The 19,868-nt window shown below is 46.3% G+C and overlaps 1 protein-coding gene across 9 annotated transcripts in view; it reads left to right on the forward strand.

The window, feature by feature from the left end:
* Positions 1–19,868, forward strand: part of ST6GAL1 (ST6 beta-galactoside alpha-2,6-sialyltransferase 1) — a 116,876-nt gene that overhangs the window by 41,819 nt on the left and 55,189 nt on the right. For 7 of the 9 annotated variants that reach the window (XM_045811225.2, XM_087861483.1, XM_045811223.2 and 4 more), the window contains exon 3: positions 18,863–18,965. The exons of 1 other annotated variant lie outside the window; for it this stretch is intronic. The gene's annotated coding sequence lies outside the window, so the exon portion shown is untranslated. Of the gene's footprint in view, positions 1–13,364; positions 13,680–18,862; positions 18,966–19,868 lie in introns of those variants that run through there. One more of the 9 variants, XM_045811228.2, reaches the window with a different exon arrangement.

Consider the following 19,868-nt stretch of genomic DNA (forward strand, 5'->3'; position numbering starts at 1 on the left):
GGAGCCAGATCTGGATATATAGGCCATTCTGTGACCCTAAACCTCCTGCCTATTTAATTAACCTCCTTCCCCTACTCCTGGGGGTAGGCACTTAGGCTTTACCCATGATAAGATCTGAGTTTAAATCCTGGTCTCAGACACTTTTAACTGTGAATTGTGTAGCAATGAGCAAAAATACTAGGGTTGCTGTTTTTTATTTGTTTAATTTTTAAACTTTAAAAAAATTTTACTTCCAGTATTGTTAACATACCGTGTTATTAGTTTCAGGTTTACAATATAGCGATTCAACAGTTCTCTGCATGACTCAGTGCTCAACACGATCAGTGTACTCTTAACCCCCATCACCTATTTCCCCCATTGCCCCCACCCACCTCCGCCCTGATAACCATCAGTTTGTTCCCCATAGTTAAGACTCTGTTTCTTGGTTTTTCTCTTTTAGATTTGTTCGTTTGTTCTGTTTCTTAAATTCCACACATGAGTGAAATCACATGGTACTTGTCTTTCTCCGACTGATTTCACTTAGCATGATACCCTCTGGGTCCATTAGGGTTGCAGTTTTATAGGGTCATTAGGACGAGTGATGACGCCACTATGGGGAGGCTGTGTGCTAAGACATCTAATTTATTCCTCTGCATATCCTGCAGGTAGGTATATGCTGTTCTCATTGCAAAATCACAGATCCTTAACTGAGGTTCAGAGAGGCTTCACAAGCTGCCCAAGGTCCCATAGTGAGTAAACGATAGAATCAGATAGTGGACCCAGGTGTCCTACACCTGATCCACTCCATCACCAGTCTCCGATCTGTGTGATCATAAGAATCACCTGGGGCTCTTGTTCAAGGAACAGTTCCCAGGCTCTGTATCAGATTTTGATTCAGCCCGCTTTGTTGGCGTGGGGGTGGGGGTGGGGCGGGGGGGGCGCTGCTGGGAAGCAGAGGCTGTAACAGGTGCCCAGGATGACGTTAGGATCTGGCAAGTTTAGGAAACATAGTATTGTACTTTCCTGCCTGTAAGGAGTGGCACCTGGCTGGCCCTCAATAAATATTGGCTGTATTATGACATGAATTGCTGGAAAGGATATAGTACTGTGAAGAGCTTTTCATCTTTTAAAAGCTCATTAGTCCTATAATTAAATCTTAGAGATAGAAGTTAAGAGAAGTAGATCCTGGGTCAGTGAGCCTGCATTCTAAAACTCTAAACTCAGAACTATCTGCAAATGGAATGAGCTGCCTTCAGAGGTCCCTGTTGTTCATGATCAAGCAATCAGTGACAGTGTGCGTCAAGCATGCTGGTCGAGAAGTCAGCTCTTTGAGGACCCGGTGCCCGGTCGGCGTCTGCCCTGTGCAGGCACGCACCGAGGAGTTGTTCCTGGCTTTGGCGTGTGGCTATTCCGGGGGAGGTGAGGTGGTGCAGCTATTGAAAGTTCAGGAAGGATCCCAACTCCAGGAGGGAAAGCAGGAAGGCAGGGATGGCAGAGGCCAGAGTATCTCGGGGCCATCACTCCCTGCTTTGTGTCCCGGGAAACCTGTCCTGCAATTTTCTGTGTAGCTTCTGCGTCTCCAAACTCTCAGTCCCCTGCCGCGAGGGCACAGAATACTTTCATTTTCTTAGGGATTAATGGTGAACTGAGGTCTATCTCTTCTCCAAAGGTCTGGATCTTGCCTTTGTTTTTAAGTTCTTAAGGCCCATCTTGTGGGCATCTAAATTATAGAACATAGGGAATATTGTCCCATCAGAGCCTGGAGAAAAGCTTGACCTCTATCCTGTTTTCCACCTCGGCCTCGATGTCACAAGTCAGCAACGGCTTTCCTAGAGACCAAGAGCATTTCTAAAACTCTGCTAAAACCTGATGGAAACCTACCGAATAATTGCCTTGGATACTTTCCTTCCTAAGAGCCATGATCTTAGCTGCCACTTTGACCACTGGTCCTGTGTTGGTGCTTTATATGTCTTTTTTCATTTAATCCTTGCAGCAGTCCTGTGATACGGGTAACTCCGCCCCTGTTTTACAGGAGAATAAATGAGACTCAGAGAAGTCAGCTGAGTTGCCCTGGGTGACAGTTGGTAAGCAATGGGCTGGGACTTCAGACCGAAGTCTGTGTGACTCGCAAATTAGAGCTGACTATGCCTACACCATTTGGTCTCTTTGGAATGATCAGAAGGTTTGCTTCTCTCCACGAGGAGGTAGTTAGGGGTCGGTTACCCTCACCGGTGGTAGAGCACAAAGCTACATTCAGAGTGCATCAAAGGGATGGCTGATCCCTACATTCATGTTTGAAGTCATCCCCAAACTTTATGGATGTGGAGATGACCTTCCTCTAGTCATATCTTGGTGGTGGCAGCAGATTTCCGGTTCTTCATGACCCTCCGGGAGGCTCCATCCCTGCCGGGGTTGTTGGGAGTGTGTGTCTGCACACTGCTGGGCTCTGGGGCAAGAATGTTGAGGGCCAGGAATCTGATGGCTCATGAGCGATGACAGCTGGAAGATGAAGTGAGAGGAAGGGAGCATGAGCTGTGCATCTTTGAATCAACCTGGAGCTTGAGACCAGGGGATACCTGTGTGTATTAACTTGGCTAAGGAGACCATCTGAGCCCCCATCTCTGTCTGCCAAACAGGAGATTGCCTCTTCTAGTATAGAGAGCTGATGTGTTGGAGAAACAAAAATCCCCCAAGAGAGGTGAGGAATTTGAGGGCTTTCTCCAACTCAAGCTCTGTTTTCCTTGAACAGATTGTACTTTTTGGCTCTACGTCATGTGCATACTGCTGTCAAGGTGGAGGGCTTCCACCCCACTCCCCCTTTTGACTGCCTATCGGCCATCTTTTCTTCCAGCAGCTCCTTTGGCCTCCATCTTGAGGTGGGTGCTCTCCGTCACTGCCCCTTTGCTCTTCTGTTATCTCTCTGACCACTGATGAAGCCCCCAGTGGCTGGCCTCACTTCCCCGCCTTCTATTTAAAAACCCTGCGCCCATCTTTCCTTTTTGAAGGGTTCTGGCTAAAGCCAGCCATTCCAATAATAGTCTCTGTCTTCATTTCTAATCTAGCCAAGGTGGTGTCTTTTTCTTGGAGTTCCTTATGTCAATAAAGTCCATATTAGACAGCTTGCCCTCTTATTATAGTGGTCTCATTGCATTTATTCAGCTGTTTTATTTTCTGCCTCAGGTATCCCAAGTTTGTCTCTCAAAACTCCTTATGGGCAGGGACTGTAGTTTAAGGGGAAGTAGTGATGATTGTATTTTAATTTCAGGGTTTAACAGGTAATAGTAGCCAATAAAATAATTTTTTCATTTGATCAACTGATGTTTATTGGATAGTTACCATGGGGTGTGCACTGGACAGAAGGAACCAGGGATATGGAGCTAATTATGACTTAGTGGTTGAAATGCTTACAGTTTTAAGGGAAGAGAGACACAGAAGCAAACTAAAACTATATTTTAATTTGATTTGAGCTGTAATTGAGGTATAGTAAAATTTATTGAGAGCTCAGATGAGAAATAATGAGAAGAGAGAGATGGAGACAGATTTAAGAAGTGTTTTGAGAATAGAAATAGAACTTTGTTTCCTAATTAGTTTGATTCAGTACCATTTAAGGGCTTGTTCTAGGGGCAGGGAGGTACCAGGACGAGCAAGTAATCCAGGAGCACTTGGGGAGGTGAATGGATTGAATATGCGGTAAAAAAGAAGGAAAAGCCAAAGATCCTTGGCTTAGGGAGAGAGTGAGAGCTGGAAAGAGTGAGGGAGAGGGTTACAACTGCTAACGTATCTTGCCTGCTGATTAGTGTGTGTGTGTGTCGGGGGGGGGGGCGGTTAGTTAACATGAATTGCCTCGTTTTTCATCCATAAAACCCCTGAAGAGGTAGGTACGTTCATTTTCTCCATTTTACAGGTGAAGAGACGCGCTCAGAGCAGGGCAGTAGCTTGTTGAAGATCACACAGCTGAAAAGTGCTGAAGTCAGGTTTAAACCCAGGCACTCTTGCTTCGGAGCAAACACCCTAGAACAACTCAACCAACTGCTCCAGAACCTCCAAAGGGCCCTCAGTGCCCATCGCTCCCAAATTCATACATCCAGCCTGGACCTTTCCCCTGACCTCTGACTCTGCTTGGGATGCCTATTTACCCTCACTTGATGGTCTGATTGCAAACTCAGGATACCCCAAACTTCTGCTCTTCCCTCTTCTCCCCTTTTCTCCTCAGAGCAGCACCATCCTTCCGACTGCTTCAATCCCAAACCTTGACCTCACCCTTGACCTTTCTCTCACCCACATCAAATCCATCAGACTTGAGTTTCAGAGCACACCTGGAATATATTCCTTCTCACTACCGCCACCGCAACTTCCCGCTATGGGCATCTGGCACTGGGGTCTCTCCAGGGATCTCCTGATGGTCTGTCTGCTTTTACCCTTGACCCCCCTCCCTGTCCCTGCATGGCAGCCTGAGCAGTCCTGGCAACATCGAGTCACATCAGGTTGCTTTTTCACCAAACCCTTGCAGTGCCTCTCACTTTTACTTAGAGTAACAGCCACAGTCCTTACCATGACCCATAAAGCACTAGCCAATCTCTTCCATCCCCCTATCCAGTTGTCTCTGTCCCTCTGGGATCCCCTCCTTCTGTCCCCTGCCCCTTGTACCTTGTCTTTTGGCCAGTGCGCACCCATGCACTCCTGCCTTGGGGCTCTGCCTCAAACACTCTTCCTGACATATTGCGGGGCTCACTCCTTCACTACCTGGAATTCTTTGGGGAATGTTCTCTTCTTAATGAAGCCTACTCTGATCTTTTTAAAATGGAAACTTGCCTCAACCCCGCACTTCTGATCCTCCCCTTCCCATACTCTGCTCTGCTTTGTTTCCCATAGCACTTAGTATCCTCTAAGATACTAAATAATTTATTACACTTATGGGGTTTTGTGTGTGTGTGTGTGTGTGTGTGTGTGTGTGTGTGTGTTTCACTCTGCCCTCTAAGGGCAGTGATCTTCATCTGGTTTATTCCCTGTTGGGTCCTAAGGCACGAAGATTTTTGCTGAGGACATAGTGGCTCACGCATTTAAGAGGAGTAACCGTAGAGTGCAAAGTTTCTGTCCAGGTGTTCAGTTTAAAAATGGTTATTAAAAGTTGTGGTCTGGAGTCCGACGGAGATGCCAGAGGGGGCTGGCCACATGGATGTAGGAATTGTCTGTAAGGGGGTATAGAGTGAACGGAACCCCTGCTGAGGCTGGACCCCTGGGGATGTGGGCGTTTCAGGACTGCTCTGGAAGCCGCTCACCAGAGGAGGCTGAGATGGGAAGGGAGGAGGGAAATGGGAGGTGTGCCTGTTAGACTTTAGAAGGAGGGCGTTTGAAGAAGGAGACCCAGAGAGGCCTCACAAGGTGGGCACTGGAGAAGAACCTTCAGATTTCGCAATTAGAAATGCAGTTTCAGTGGAGTGATGTGCGCCAACTTCAGTTATTTGAGGAACAAGTGGAAAGCGGGGAAGTGTAAGTAACTCAGTAGCCCTGCTATGAGGAAGGAGAGATTAGGTGATTGTTTGAGGAAGTGATTTGTTTGAAGGACTTGTTCTTAGCTGTAAAAAACAAATCTTTTGGGTGTGGGTGGGTGAGTGGATGAGGAAGTGACATACAGTAAGCTAATAACTTCCAGACCGACAGACAGAACATAGTGCAAATTATACCTTGTCCTTGTGAGAGAGCCGCTACTCAATCCGGCCCCCTGGCACCCTGCCCGGCCCGCAGTGGGTCCGCAATAAATATTCACTGAATACAATGTGAACTACTGTAGACCTTCATGACCCGTCCCTGTATCAGCAGCAGCAGCAACAAAATCACAAGAATGTCTAATGTAGGGAGATGCTTTTTGACCCAGTGACTGTTGGCTCGTGGCATTTCTCTCTCCCCCAAGCTACACCCTCCTTAGCACTTTGAGCAGCTCTCTTTGGTTATACGTTGGGTTCCTTTACCGCACAGGGGTTGTGTTTTTAAGAAGTAAATCTTCAAGTGACTCATTTGAGTCACGAGAATGACAAGTTAGCAGTTCCACATGGATGTAAAGGATACAATGGTGTCTTCGTCCATTCAGGCTGCTGTAACAAAATACCAGACTGGGAGGCTTAAACCACAGAAACTTATTTTTCACAGCTCTGGAGGCAGGAAGTGAGAGATCAAGGCGCCAGCATGGTGACATTCCAGTGAGAGCTCACTTCCATGCTGGCGACATTCCAGTGAGCACTCACTTCCTGGTTCAAAGCTGGCGCCTTCTCGCTGTGTCCTCACGTGGTGGAGGGGGCAGTGGAGCTCTCTGGGGGCCTCTTTTATAAGAGCACTAATCTCATTCATGAAGGCTCCACCCCCATGACCTCATCACCTCTTAATACCTTGGCCTCTGGGGGTTGAGATTTCAACATATGAATTTGAGTGTGTGTGTTGCGGGGAGGTGGACGCAAATACTCAGACCAAAGCTGATGGCAAGTCCTATGAAATAAGAGGAACAAAAGGATTGGCCGGGGGTGGCAGAAAGAGCTGTTGACTGTTGGTCAGAGCCTGCCCCTGAACCAGCTTCATCTCGCACCACGTTGTGCCACCTCGCTGAGGTTCGATGTCAGTGCTCTGAGTTTGCTTCCTTGGGATTTTATAAAAAGAATAGTGTCAGGAAAGGAACACGACTTGAAATATAGCCACAACCAAAGTCTTTCTTCTTCTTTTTTCTCCTTTTAAAAATGTGACACGCAGAGCATGCCGGCTTAATTCCCTCATGGTGGCAAATGACCTAAAGTTCAGAGATGTCCTGGGAGAGAGGAGAATGGTTTGATTCCTCTTGAACTCCTATCTTCTCTGAAGAGAGACAGATTGGCAGGCTGCATAGGAAGGAATGAAAGAAAGAAAAAATCCCTAATGTTTATTACATATCCTATGTGCCAGGAGCTATGCTAGCCCCATGTGCACCTTACATCCGTCCTCATTAGGTGAAGGGCATTAAATCAGTATTTTTCATAACCTACCTGAGGTCTCACAGCCAACAAAGGGGAGAGAGGATAGAACAAGCCCCATGGAAATTGAAGCCTGCAGCTAAAAAGAGACCAGTGTAAGAAATGTAGCTGCTTGAAGTCAGCCAGAGTCTCTAATGCCCAGCCCAGTGTCTAATTCTCAGGAAAATCTTGAGAAATATTCATCAAAGGGGTGGTTAGTCGGCTGAATGAATTACCAGGGCCCTGAGAAAACTCATATATAGTTTTGCTGAAGTGCTATTGGAAGTCTTCATTGTCTTCTAGAGAATGGGAAAAACCAAGGGAGAGAGAAATAGAATTTAAATTTTCAAAAGGCATAATTACGAACCGTGAGCATCAGGCAATAACTGAAATATCCTATGTACACACACAGCATATGGTAGTACTTGTTAAGTGATCACTATGATACTTAAGGGAATTATTAATTATTAAATAAATCTAGCCCACTGCTTCTTCTCGCTCTGGGACATGAGGCATAGAGTTCCATGACTTTAGACTTTTCAATTTGGGGCTCATATTGGAAAGCACTGTAGCTTCTCTCTATCTATAATGTCCTGTTACAAAAGATAATCTCTTTCCCATGTGGCAGTCCCGCACAACCTCTTGTACCTTAGTTTAGCTGCTCTTTGTGGTGTCTGCACCATGAAACTTGTGTGTGGTCCCATAACCTACATTTTAAAGACCATCCGAAGTATCCCCTCAAGGGCAGCTGTGTGAGGTCATATCAAAAGACAGGATGATTATGATGATAGTAAACTTAGAACTCGTCCATCCGACAATAAGCATCTTTGCATCCTCCATAAAGGGGGGGCTTATATTCTCAGGAATAAGAAGGAAGATGTGGATTGCATGGTGTTTCAGTTGGCTCAGAGGTACTGCTTCTATGGCCGTCACTAGTGAATGCTAATTGGTGTCAGGAGGATAGTGTCTGTCTTCAATCCTAAGCTGTGATTTAGAGGAATACATAGGGCTTGCTGATTTATGGATGATTTATACCCATCATTTGTAGTAGCAAATGTTGTATGTGCCAGGGTCAAAGTTCTGGATAAGCTTCACAGGCTAGGAGAGGAGCTAGTGTAGAGACAAAGGAGGCACCAGGGTAAACGGAGGATCGTGTGTGAGCTCCAAATACCAATGGCACAAGTAACGCAGCCCAACTCTGTGTGGCTGGAGAGGAGGACTTGGAAAAAGGGCAATGAGCTTGATTTCAGTGCCACTCAACTGAGGGTCATTAGCATGAGACTGCTAAAAACTAACCAGAAATTCTTAATATTTGCATTGTATAGGGGTAGTCAGTTTCCTGTTCTATACTAGTTGGGCCACACCTGGAAACTGTGTTTAGTTCTATTCGGGATGATGTGGACAAATGAGAGTGGGCCCCAAGGCGGTAAGTGGAAATGCTCAGAGTTCAGAGGCCATGTTATTGAAGGAATGGTTTAAAGAAGGAGACTCTTTAGCCTGAACAAGAGAAGATTTAGAGGAGTTTAAAAGCTTAAAGGATTTCCCTATGGAACAAAGAACAGACTTGTGTTTTCCTCTAGAGAATAGAATTAGAACGAGCAGGTGGAAGGTAAGAGGTGTGAAGAGGAGTGCAGCCCAATGTAAGTAAAAAGTTTTTCAGAATTAATATTTGGCTATCTGCAGGTGGGCTGCCTTGGAAGAAGAGATTATCATAATGATAGGTACGAAAGAAGATGCTGGCCGGCCATCCATCTTTTGTTGCTATTGAGGGGGGAGTTTGTTCCTCAGGGGGCAGGTTGACCAGCTGACTGTCCACTGAGGTCATTTTTAACTGTGATGATGTGCTGTAGGCCACAGAGAACATTTAGGCTCCATACACTGTGTTTGTAACGGTGTTGGTGATTTGATAGGCAGAGGTAGTGTAGAACGCTTGAGCTTTTGATGAAGAGCTAATGACTGAAATCTTCCTGTATGTACTTGACTTCCTCTGTGATGAATAAAAATTAGAATCCCAAAGTGCCCATTGGGTAGCATTCACTATTTGAAAAATAGTAGCATGATTGCAAGGCACTTGAATTTGAGCATTTTCTCTCACAGGATCTCAGGGACCATCAGGACCTCCTGGGTGTCCTTCCAGCACTGTTCTAGCTGTCTGCATCCTACACACCCTTCCAGGGCCAACCTTATTTCTTCACAGGAAACCTTCCCTTCTCTACCTTTGTTTGTAGGGGTGGTCTTTCTTCTGTGTGCCCTAAACATGGGCTTTGGAGTTGCGTTTGAATTCTAGCCTTGTTCTAGCTGCATGCGTGACCTTGGGCAAAGGGCTTAGCTCTTCCTGTAAAGATACTTATCTATGAATGTAGGTGACTTACATTTGCCTTGCAGGGTCATAATGATAATTGGAGAGAGACAAACTGCCTCGTACAGCACCTGGCACATAATTCACGTTCAGTCAGTGGTGTTGATATTTAGGATGATGTATTTTTTTTTTTAAAGATTTATGTATTTATTTGAGAGAGAAAGAGTGTGAGTGGGAGGGAGGGGCAGAGGGAGAGAGAGGGAGAGAGAATCTCAAGCAGATGCCACACTGAGCATGGAACCCAACACGGGGCTCTATCCCAGGGCCCTGAGATCGTGACCTGAGCCTAAATCAAGTCAGCCACCCAACCCACGGAGCTACCCCGACACCCCTATGTTGATGTATTGTTTGGCATCAGGATTGACCATTATATTCCACTACCCTGTGAGTGGCCACTTAGAATGAAGAACCAAGTCCCTTTCTCTTAAACCATTGCAGTCCTTTCCCACAGCTTGGTCTTTGTTGATTTCCTCTAAAAACTCCAGTAATACAAACTGGGTCCTGGCTTTATCTGGAACCAGCTGACTCGGGTACTTGACCCACTGAGTTCTCCATCACTGCCTGTCATGGTTGCCTGCCTCCACACCTTCTCTGCCCCTGCTTTTAGGTCATCTGCAAATAGCTGGGCAGGGTTTCACAGTATTTGTATGAATCTCCACGCCAGGCTCCTATCCTGTGCACCTGGTTGTAACTGACTAATTCTCCTTTTTTTTTTTTTCATGTGATCTAGACCTTTCCATCGAAACTGTTAGTTTATAATATGGGAGAGGCAGGTAGGATCTAGTTGGTTGCCCTTTCCTGGACTTGTTTTGATTTGGCTTTTCAGTCAGATCAGGCCTTTATTTTCTCTTGGGTGGAGTGTGATTCTCCTATAGGTACCTCAGTCACAGGTCATGCATTCAGAGTACGCAGAAGTCACTGCCTAGGACCCAGTCTGGACCTAGCGGTGTGGTGAGGTCTCGAATGGTTTCTGTGCTCTGGAAGGTCACACCCTGGCAGAGAAGTTGGACACAGAAACCATGAGAAGGGTGCTGTGGGACATGAGGGAGGGGCTCCTAACTCAGACTGGGGGTCAGGGAGACTTTGGCTCCTGTACTAAATTTCCTCATATTCAGCATGCTCTTTACATCAGACCCACTGGTTCTTCCCACACGTTAAGTCAAAGAACACCTGTGACTCCTCCCTGGGTGGCCTGATAGAGACCTGGGATTATCTCCTCAGTCCTTCCCAGGCTTCACTTGTGAAGGTGTGTGTTCTTGTGATCAGGGTCCCTTGGAAGCATGAGTTACTTGCCTGATGGCCTCATCCCATCCTGGGCAGGGGTACGTGCTGCCCTGGTGCCTTCTGTGATGAGCCATATTCATCTTGCTGCCTTTGCTCCCATGATTCCACTGCTCCTAGGGTTGGGGGGCATTGAGTTTATAGGCAGAAATGAGTTCCACTGAGTCACAGAGCTTGGCTTCTGCTCACAATAGAAGCCAGAGGGGGCTTCTGTACCCAGCCGCCTCCCCTCCCTTCTGAGGACAGAGGGTGGCCTGCCCATAATCTTTTAGGATATCAGTGGTTCCCACCCTTTGAGAGGCCTTGTGGGTATCATTCTATCTTCTGCCTCATCTCCAGCTGACCCCTGATATGGCCAAGTCAATTCTGAGGGCAGGAATCTAGTTCCTCAAACTGAGACTTTCAGAATCTGCTGCAGCACCTGAGAACAGTTTCAATATCCAAACATAAATATCTTTTAACATTCTGAATATAGTGCCTGACCACGATCAGAAAACCCACAACAAACATTTGGGGCCTACTTTTGTGAAAATACAAAGGCAAATTAGACATGGTCTTTGCCCTTAAGGCACCCACAGTCCACTATTACTCTCTGTTGGATGGTTCTCATTGCTGGTCAGCACTTGTGAGACAAATCCTTTACTAACCTCTCCAAAACCACCCATCCCTCTAATCTCTTGGGGATGGCAAAGGATAGGCTCCTATGACAGCAGATGGCTGTTTGACCCCATACCCTCTCCCCATGATGCCTGGAGCTACCTATGGGCTGAGACTCTGACTTGAGTGTCCATGTACCCCACAAGCCTTCCCTGCCTGGCATGGGCATCAACCTTGTAGGCACTTGATAAACTCCTGCATGAAGAATTGCGGTAGCAAGTTCATAGATGGATCTGTTCTGGGGTCAAACTCCCTGTGGGGTGCCTAAGTCACTGCTTGGCTGGCCTTTGGACAGGGGATGTCTTTTGTCAGTTCACTTTCATGACTGGCCAGTCTGACTCGGTAATTAAGTCGCCACGACAACCCAGTGGATCTGAAGTTTAAAGAAAAAAAAAAATCATCAGAAGGGAAATGTTTTTTTGAGGTGGGGGGGCATTCTGGGATCACCTGAATGTCTATCATTCCAAACAAAAGAATCATTTCCTGTTCTGTTCTCTTAAATGTGTCAGGTGGACCCAAGGGAAGACATAATGGCAGCCAAAGAAATTGGAAGTGAGACTAAACAGGGCCATAAATATGCAGAAGTCATCCTGTGGATCAGAGAGTGAAGTTTTCTCTGCTTTTCAGTTTGACAACTCAACAGGACTTTGTTTCTGTTTTTGTTTTTTCTTTTTAAAATGGTTTAGAAAATAAAGGGTCTAGTTAAAGAGCTGTGCTCAAAGGCCTCGTGTGTGTGCAGGGTAGCACTGTGCTAGAAAGGGCTAGGCTTGGGAGCAGGACTCGAGTCTTGGTTATGTCCCCTTCTAGCTGGGTGGCCTTTGGGAAATCACCCACTTGCATGAGCTTCAGCTTCCTCACCTGTAAAATAACCCACAGAGTTTTTCAGAAGATTGAAGACAAAATGGAAAGCACCTGGCGTAGAATAGGGCTTCAGTGATACAATGATGATCGTGACATGATAATCACAATTGAGTGCTAGGCTCTCTGCTTGCCGTGTTGCTACATACAGCAAGACATGGCTGTGCTGTCTCACCAAGGACTGTGTCACCTGAACACGGCGTGCTCCTCACTGTCCCTATATTTCTATGTGTTTAGATGTGATTATCTGCTTTTCCTAAGCAGCAACCTCAGAGACACAACATACAGGCATGCAGACTGGCATTTCGGTGTCACCCTATCCACTCAGCACATTCTTAAAAAGGGAGAGAGTCAAAAAGAAAGAATAATTGAAATTGTGCCCACTGTTCTGATAGCCGCCCAGTCATATGAATCTACGGCCTGCACAAGGGCAGGGCGGGAGCCGCGAACCCGCCTTCCCCTTGGTCTCTACAGAGCGAGCATCTTTGTGGCCGGTCTGATCCCACTGTCTTTCTCGTGCTACGTGGAGCTAAACTGAAGATTATTACGTCTCTCTTACCCAAAGGAAAAAACCGTCATCTGCTCCAGGACAGGATGATAAGCCCGCTGTGCTGAGTTCCCTGAGCGAACTTCAGTGTGAGCATTCAGGGTTGTGTAAGCAGACTGTGTGTTTTATTTTATGGGTGATTAAAAGTAGCAGCAATTTTCATTTAACTTTCATTCACAGCATGTGATTATCCACACAAAATAAGATCTTATTTTACCTGACTTCTAATTCAGCTGTTTATTTTTTCATTTATCTGAATAAATATATGTTTCAGTGTAGGTTTAAAAGATCCCTGGGGACATTTTAGGGGCATCTGGCTCAGTACATAGAGCCTGTGACTCTTGATCTCAGGGTCATGAGTTTGAGCCCCATGTTAGGTGTAGAGATTACTTAAAAAAAAAAAAAAACAGTTTATTCAAATCAGGATCCAAATATAGTCCTTATAGTGCCGTAGGTTGATATGACTTCTAAAATTCCTAAAATGCTTGTAATCCGTAGTTTCCCGAGGAAGGAGGATTTGGGGCCTTGGTGCTGATTTTGTAAGCAGCCATTGGTAAGGTGTGGCTCCACTATCCATATAAGCACAGGTGGACCCTGAGCCCACCCACGCCACCTCCTCAGGGGCCTTATCTCCTCTCACTGCTCAACCGTCCCTCTCAGAGTCACCCACTTCCTGATCTTTGGTCTTTTTATTCTTGACTGAAAATAGGATCATTCGAGCTTCTTTGCTTTTTGAAATATTTGAATACCAAGCTGAAGGACAAGTTCCGCTTCGGAAATGTCAACTTGAGATCTTCACCCCAGAAGCTTCATGTGTCCTCTTGAACTGGGCCATGCAGGCGGAACATTGTGTTGTGGATAGACTTTGCAGCCTGGCTTCACTAGAAAGAAGCTGGATCTCATTTGGGAACTAGGAAGAAACACGTGATGACGCAGAGAAGCCCACCCCGCCAGCCATAGGACGGTGTAGATTTGTGCCTTTCACACTCGGTGGCCCTCGGAGGAGGTGGCTAGAGCGTCGATGGTAAGGAGGTGTTTCCTGGCTGAAAATAGGAACAGGATGTTTTGAGACAGGGGCTTTTGCTCTCCTAAACCTCAGTGCACAAAGCCGAAGTTTATGCAGTTGCCACAGGTGGTGGTTCAGCTCCTCAAAGCAGATCGCCTAGGTCCCAGAGTGGCCGGTGGGGTGAGCAGGGAGAAGCCGAAGTAGCGAGGTCAGAAAGGCAGCCGTGTTCCGTCTGCAGGAAGGACCTCTTAATTGGGGGCCTCCCGTGATAAGATTTATATTGTTAGGCGGCCCATTGTGCATCATATGCTGATGTTTACTTTGGATTAAATGCCATAGCCTGCCGTGCTCATTCATGCTTTCGTCCCCTTCTGTTTTGCGCATGTCAGAAAGAGTCCTTCCTGTTGGCCATTTCCTACATCTCCCCGCCACCATGCTTCTCTGCTTCTCCCACGTGTTCTGCTTCTCCCAGAGTAAGGGGCACCCTGCTCTCTGTCCCTGGTGCCCTTAGACTTACTGGATTCCTCCATTCCAAGCACGGTCCATGTGGCATCGTCAGGTTTCCTGCAAGGCCATCCCCACCACGACGCTTGATGCCTGGTGCACAGGGCACACTCCGTTTGTGTGCAGGTCTGAAGGGGTCTCCATATAGCACTCTGCTTTTGTTATGTTGGGGGACTTGGGAGAAGAAGGAGGCGTGTTCATGGGGACACTTGTTTTTAGAGACAAGAGACATGGAAAATAGTTAAGTGATAGTACAAAATGGAAGGCAGAGACTATCAGAGGAGGAAGGCAGGGCCACCCCACCTCCTTGCTTCTGTGCCAATTATACTACTTAACCCTGACCTCTGCAGTCCCTGACAGTTTATCGAGCACCTTCCACCCGCATTCTCTCATGCCGTGAACATGATATCGTTACCCTATGTTTTGTAAATGACAAAACTGTGGCTCTGTGGAGTGAAATGGCATGCTGAGGGCTACTAATTAGTAATGGTAGAGCCAGGACCGGAGCTCCGTTTTCTGATACTAAAGCTAGTTTCCTTTCTACTTTTTGTCACCTGTCTCAGGTTGGTGACCTGGAGCCTGGGAAGGAGAAAGGACTCCACCCGGAACTAAAATTGTGATTAATGACTTTAGACAAGACCGGGCATGAGCCTCTGTGTGGCCAGTGAATGGGGAGGAGAAGTAGAGAAAGGACTAACATCAAACAGTTACCATGTTCCGTGCAAACAGAAAGCAAGCCACAAACATGGACTACATATGTCATTTTAAATTACATAATAGTCACATTACAAAAGTAAAAATAAAAGATGAAGTTAAATTTTTTTTAAAGATTTTATTTATTTATTTGAGAGAGAGAGCACAAGCACAGGGAGCGGCAGGCAGAGGGAGAAGCAGGCTCCTCGCTGAGCAAGGAGCCCGATGCAGGACTAGATCCCAGGAACCCGGGATCACGACCTAAGCCGAAGGCAGACGCCCAACGAACTGAGCCACCCAGGTGTCTCTGAAGTTGATTTTAATATATTTCATTTAGCCTAATATCTACAAAATATTGTTTACTTTATTATGCATTCGACATAAAAATTATCAACCCAACATTCTTACATTCTGTTTTTCTGTATAGTTTACATTTACGGCACATCTCAGTATGGCTTAGTCACACTGCTAGGGCTCCATAGTCACGTGTGCCTCGTGACTCCTGTACCAGGTGAAGTTGCGTTTTACCTATTTCGTATATTACAGCAATTACATGAAGCATTTCTTTTTTTTTTTTTTTAAGATTTTATTTATTTATTTGACAGAGAGAGAGACAGCCAGCGAGAGAGGGAACACAAGCAGGGGGAGTGGGAGAGGAAGAAGCAGGCTCATAGCGGAGGAGCCTGATGTGGGGCTCGATCCCATAACACCGGGATCACGCCCTGAGCCGAAGGCAGACGCTTAACCGCTGTGCCACCCAGGCGCCCCTACATGAAGCATTTCTGACAGTCCCACCTAATGGCTGAGGAAATGAGTCCAGAGAGGTTGCATAACTTGCCTGGGGTCACAAAGCTGGAAAGTGAGAGCTGGGTTGTGACCCAGGTCTGTCCCTCCTCTTCCCTGTGCTTGATCTGAGCCTGGAAGGATGGTGGAATTGAATAGGTGGAAATGAGCAATGGCCTTGATGTGGTGACATTACCCCTGAGGGTTTGCCTTGCTGCTGGTGTTGATAGTATTGTGTGCGGTGGACAAGGGGGGGTGTAGAGCAGGGGTAACCAATTTCCAAACCATTGTTAGACTTGCTTCTAAGGAGGTGGCTGGGAGTAAAGGGAACTGTTGTCTTCAAACACGAAGAGCAGAAGTTGAGGGAGTCCTTTCACTGCGTGGCGAGCCTGTTATGGGAAGATTTGGGTTATAACTCACAGAGAGAGCTCAGCTAGGGCCACGCTGTGATGTGCCAAGCAAATGGGTTTGCCCTCCCTGTGCTAAGATAAGAGAGCCTGTGTTTTATCTGAGTTTTATGCCTTTCCTGGAAGACTACGATAGTCTAACAGAGGGGAAACTGGGTTAGGAGGGCCATGTGCCTGCTCGTGGGTAACCTAGTGGGTTCTAAGTTTGTTTTTCTTATTTTATTCACAAACATTATAATAGTAGTAATGATACACTTTTTAATTCCTGGCGTTCTGGCACATTAGTGCTCATTTCACAGTGTTCTCCTGCCATCATCCATTTTTCCATTTGTGGGGGAAAAAAAAGGTTTTTACTATAATTATAATTTTAGCGTGGATGGTGTTTATTTTGTTTCTCCCTTTACCATAAACATTTTTCTGTCTTTACAGTGCATGTGGTATGTTAATGGCCTCAGAGGATATTACCAAATTCTATATATAATTTGCCTGTTTCTATGGCTGGATATTGAGATTGTTTCAAAATTGACATATTTAATGCTCTAGCCTGCTACCTCATGCCTAGGTTTCTTTTCTATCTTTTGTAATTAGATTATAAAATCAGATCACTACGATTTACAAATATATTTATGAATTATTATTACATTTAAATGTAATATAATTAAATATAATTGTTTATAAATAATAAGTATAAGTTTAAAACTTTCCTTAAATATTTATTTATTCATTTATTTATTTGAGAGGGAAAGAGAGTACGAGTACAAGCAGGAGGGGCAGAGGGAACAGGAGAGAGACAATCCCACGCAGACTCAGGCTAAGCGTGGAGCCCAACACCGGGCTTGATCCCATGACCCTGCTCACGACCTGAGCTGAAACGAAGAGTCAGACTCTTAACTGACCGCACCACCCAGGTGCCCCCAAAACTGTATCTTTGTAATAAATACCCCAGCCTTTGAATTCTAAACCAGAAAGCTGCATCTTAAAATGTGTTGGTTGTTCTGAGATCTTGCTTCCATTTTCTCGAAATATTGCTTCTGTTTTTTCCCCTACCAGTTTTGAGATATAACGGACAGACAGCACTGTGTAAGTTTAAGGTAGATAGCACGTGTTTCCACAGTCCCAGCAACTGTTCCATGAACTCACCATTTTTGCCACAAAATCCCGAGCACTGACGATGAAAATTTCCTCAGAGCTTTGCCGAATTTAACAAAGGTAAACATGTGCCAAGTGCTTGTGTGTGCTGACTTCCTCACATGCCTCTTGGAACACCACTGACGTCACTGACCAGAGGGACAGGCAAGGCCACCATCAGTGCTGGGGGGCCTTCCTCGAGGAAGGTTAGTGAAATAGTTTCCTTTGCAGACTGATGGTGAGGGCCAAGCCCCAATACCCACCACCTTCAATTCTGGACACAGCACTCCCCAAAATTCAGCCTCAGTTTCCCACAGGGGAACAAAAGGAGAATGGAGATCCATCGTGAACTGGATGTAGCCTGTGGAAAGGGCCGACCTTCCTGCTTCCCTCCACACCTCCTGTTGCCTGTGGATCTGTCACAGGCTTTGGAAGCAGAGAGATGTGCGGGGGTGGGCACGTTATTTAATTGGCTCATTTTTCCTCTAAAATGGGGACAATGGCAGTCTCCCTATAAGGTTGCCGGGAGGGTGAACTATGTTAATCCTTGAAAAGTACTAAGAACAGTGCTTGGCATTAATAATTAGTACTCAGTGAAGCTTGGACATGTGGGTTTGAATCTCAGTCCCAACACTTTCTAGATGCCTACTTTGGACAAATCACTTAACCCTTCTCTTCTTGAGCCGCTTCTTCCGTAAAATGGCATGACAGCCCCCCCCGCACAGAGGGGGTCGGGGGTTTTGGTGAGCTGGTGTAGAGCACAGAGCTTGGCACATAAAAGCCCCTGCCTCAAGGGAGCCCAAAGAAAAGCACTGTTTTTTAATTTTTATTTTCTACTCTGCAGAAGGGAGAGCTTTATCCTCTTACACTGGTCTAGGCAGCTGTTCTGTCGTAATGAGCTCTTGGATTTTGACCATGTGTGTTATGAGGGTGCATTTTTATGTCTACGTTGTAGGTAGGAGCAAAGCACCATTGTCATGTCCCTGAAACTTTTTAACAGGTTTTAATAAAATCTTCTTTTTAAGGTTAACAAGTACCTAATTTCACAAAGAGAGGGTGATACTTCATATAGTTATTAATTTAGTGGCTTCTCTCCACAGTTGGCATCAAAAGAAACTGTCAGATTTATGGAAGGTAGCAAGTGTTTCGTTGTGTTCAGATGAAATTTGTCTGAATGAAAAGGTAAAAGGCACATTCCTTTCTTTTTTTTTTAAGATTTTATTTATTTATTTGACAGAGAGAGAGGCAGTGAGAGGGAACACCAGCAGGGGGAGTGGGAGAGGGAGAAGCAGGCCTCCCACTGAGCAGGGAGCACGATGCGATGCGGGGTTCCATCCTAGAACACTGGGATCATGCCCTGAGCCGAAGGCAGATGCTTAACGACTGAGCCACCCAGACACCCCTAAAAGGGACATTCTTTACAAAAAGCAAAGAAATGACCAAAGGGGCCCTTGAGCACAGCCCACCCACCCATCCCCTGCTTCTGTCTGTCCAGTTCCTCCTCCTCTCCCTGTTGAGTTGAAACGTCTCCCCTAGGCAGCCTCCCTGCGCCATCCGGACTGGGTGACTGGACTGTCCTCATGGTAGCCTGCTGGGCAGCTGTGATTCTTTCTTACCCGTCTTTCTCCCTCGGAGGCAGAGACCCACTGTAGTCACCCTTGTGTCATTGTTATCCTCGTTACCTAGCACTGAGCCTGAGTCACCGTTGGATCCTTATTACCTGGCACTGGGCCTGAGTCCCCATTGGATCCATGTCACCTACCACGGGGCCTGAAGAGCATAGCACTCTGTAAGTATTTGTTGGCTGAATGCATGAACTTGCAAAAATCTGCCCATGATGCTAGAAGGTATGTGTGTGTGTGTGTGTGTGTGTGTGTGTGTGTGTGTGTGTGTGTGAAATGGCAGATGGATTTGTAAAGTAAGGCAAGCAGAAGCTTAAGTGCCATTTTCTGCTTGGGCAGAGGACAAATGAATGCAGTCCTGTTTGTTGGGAAAAACCTGGAATTTCTTTTTGCTTATGCGGCCTCATACTTTATGAGGCATTGGTTTGTTCCTGCATCCCAGCTGTTTCTCATCTCTAAGCAGCCTCTTTCTTTCAGCATCTCACCAGTTGCCATCTGTGCCATCGACCTGTGCCAGAGATTTGGGGTGAGGCTAGTTCTGTGCTGTGTTCTTGTCCGGTTTGTTAGCCTTCCTACTTCTTGGGTAGAATCTGAACTCAGGGCATATCATGGAAAGGGTGAATGTTTCCTTCTTCAATCCTCATGGCTGGTGAGTTAGAGAAGAGCCCGAGTGAGCCTCATTGGCTTTCTTGGAGCAGCAGTAGCCGGTGGAATGGGGTGCCAGGCAGGTGTAGGACCAATCTTGGTGTGAAATGCGCTTTGCCTAGAAGTGTTGGCTGTGGGGCCTTCTGCTTTGTCACTGCTCATCTGGGAAATCCAATCTAATGGAACAACAGTATTCTCTACTGAACACCTGTCGCGTGCGGGGGCAGTGTCCTGGGAGCGTCACAGAGAGCGTCTCAGGTCTTCACGTTTAAGGCCTAATGCGAATCCCCTACATCTCCCATGAAGCCTGGCTGGATACTGAGGTCAGCAGCATGACACAGTGATAAGAGGAGCCTTTGAGAGGGAGCCAAGAAATCTGAGTTCCCGTTTGGCTCTGCCGCCGATCAGTGATGTGGCCTCCTCCA

Source organism: Ursus americanus, chromosome 4 (genome assembly GCF_024610735.1).
Source record: "Ursus americanus isolate L20-20 chromosome 4, mUrsAme1.1.p, whole genome shotgun sequence".
In the NCBI taxonomy this organism is placed as follows: domain Eukaryota; kingdom Metazoa; phylum Chordata; class Mammalia; order Carnivora; family Ursidae; genus Ursus; species Ursus americanus.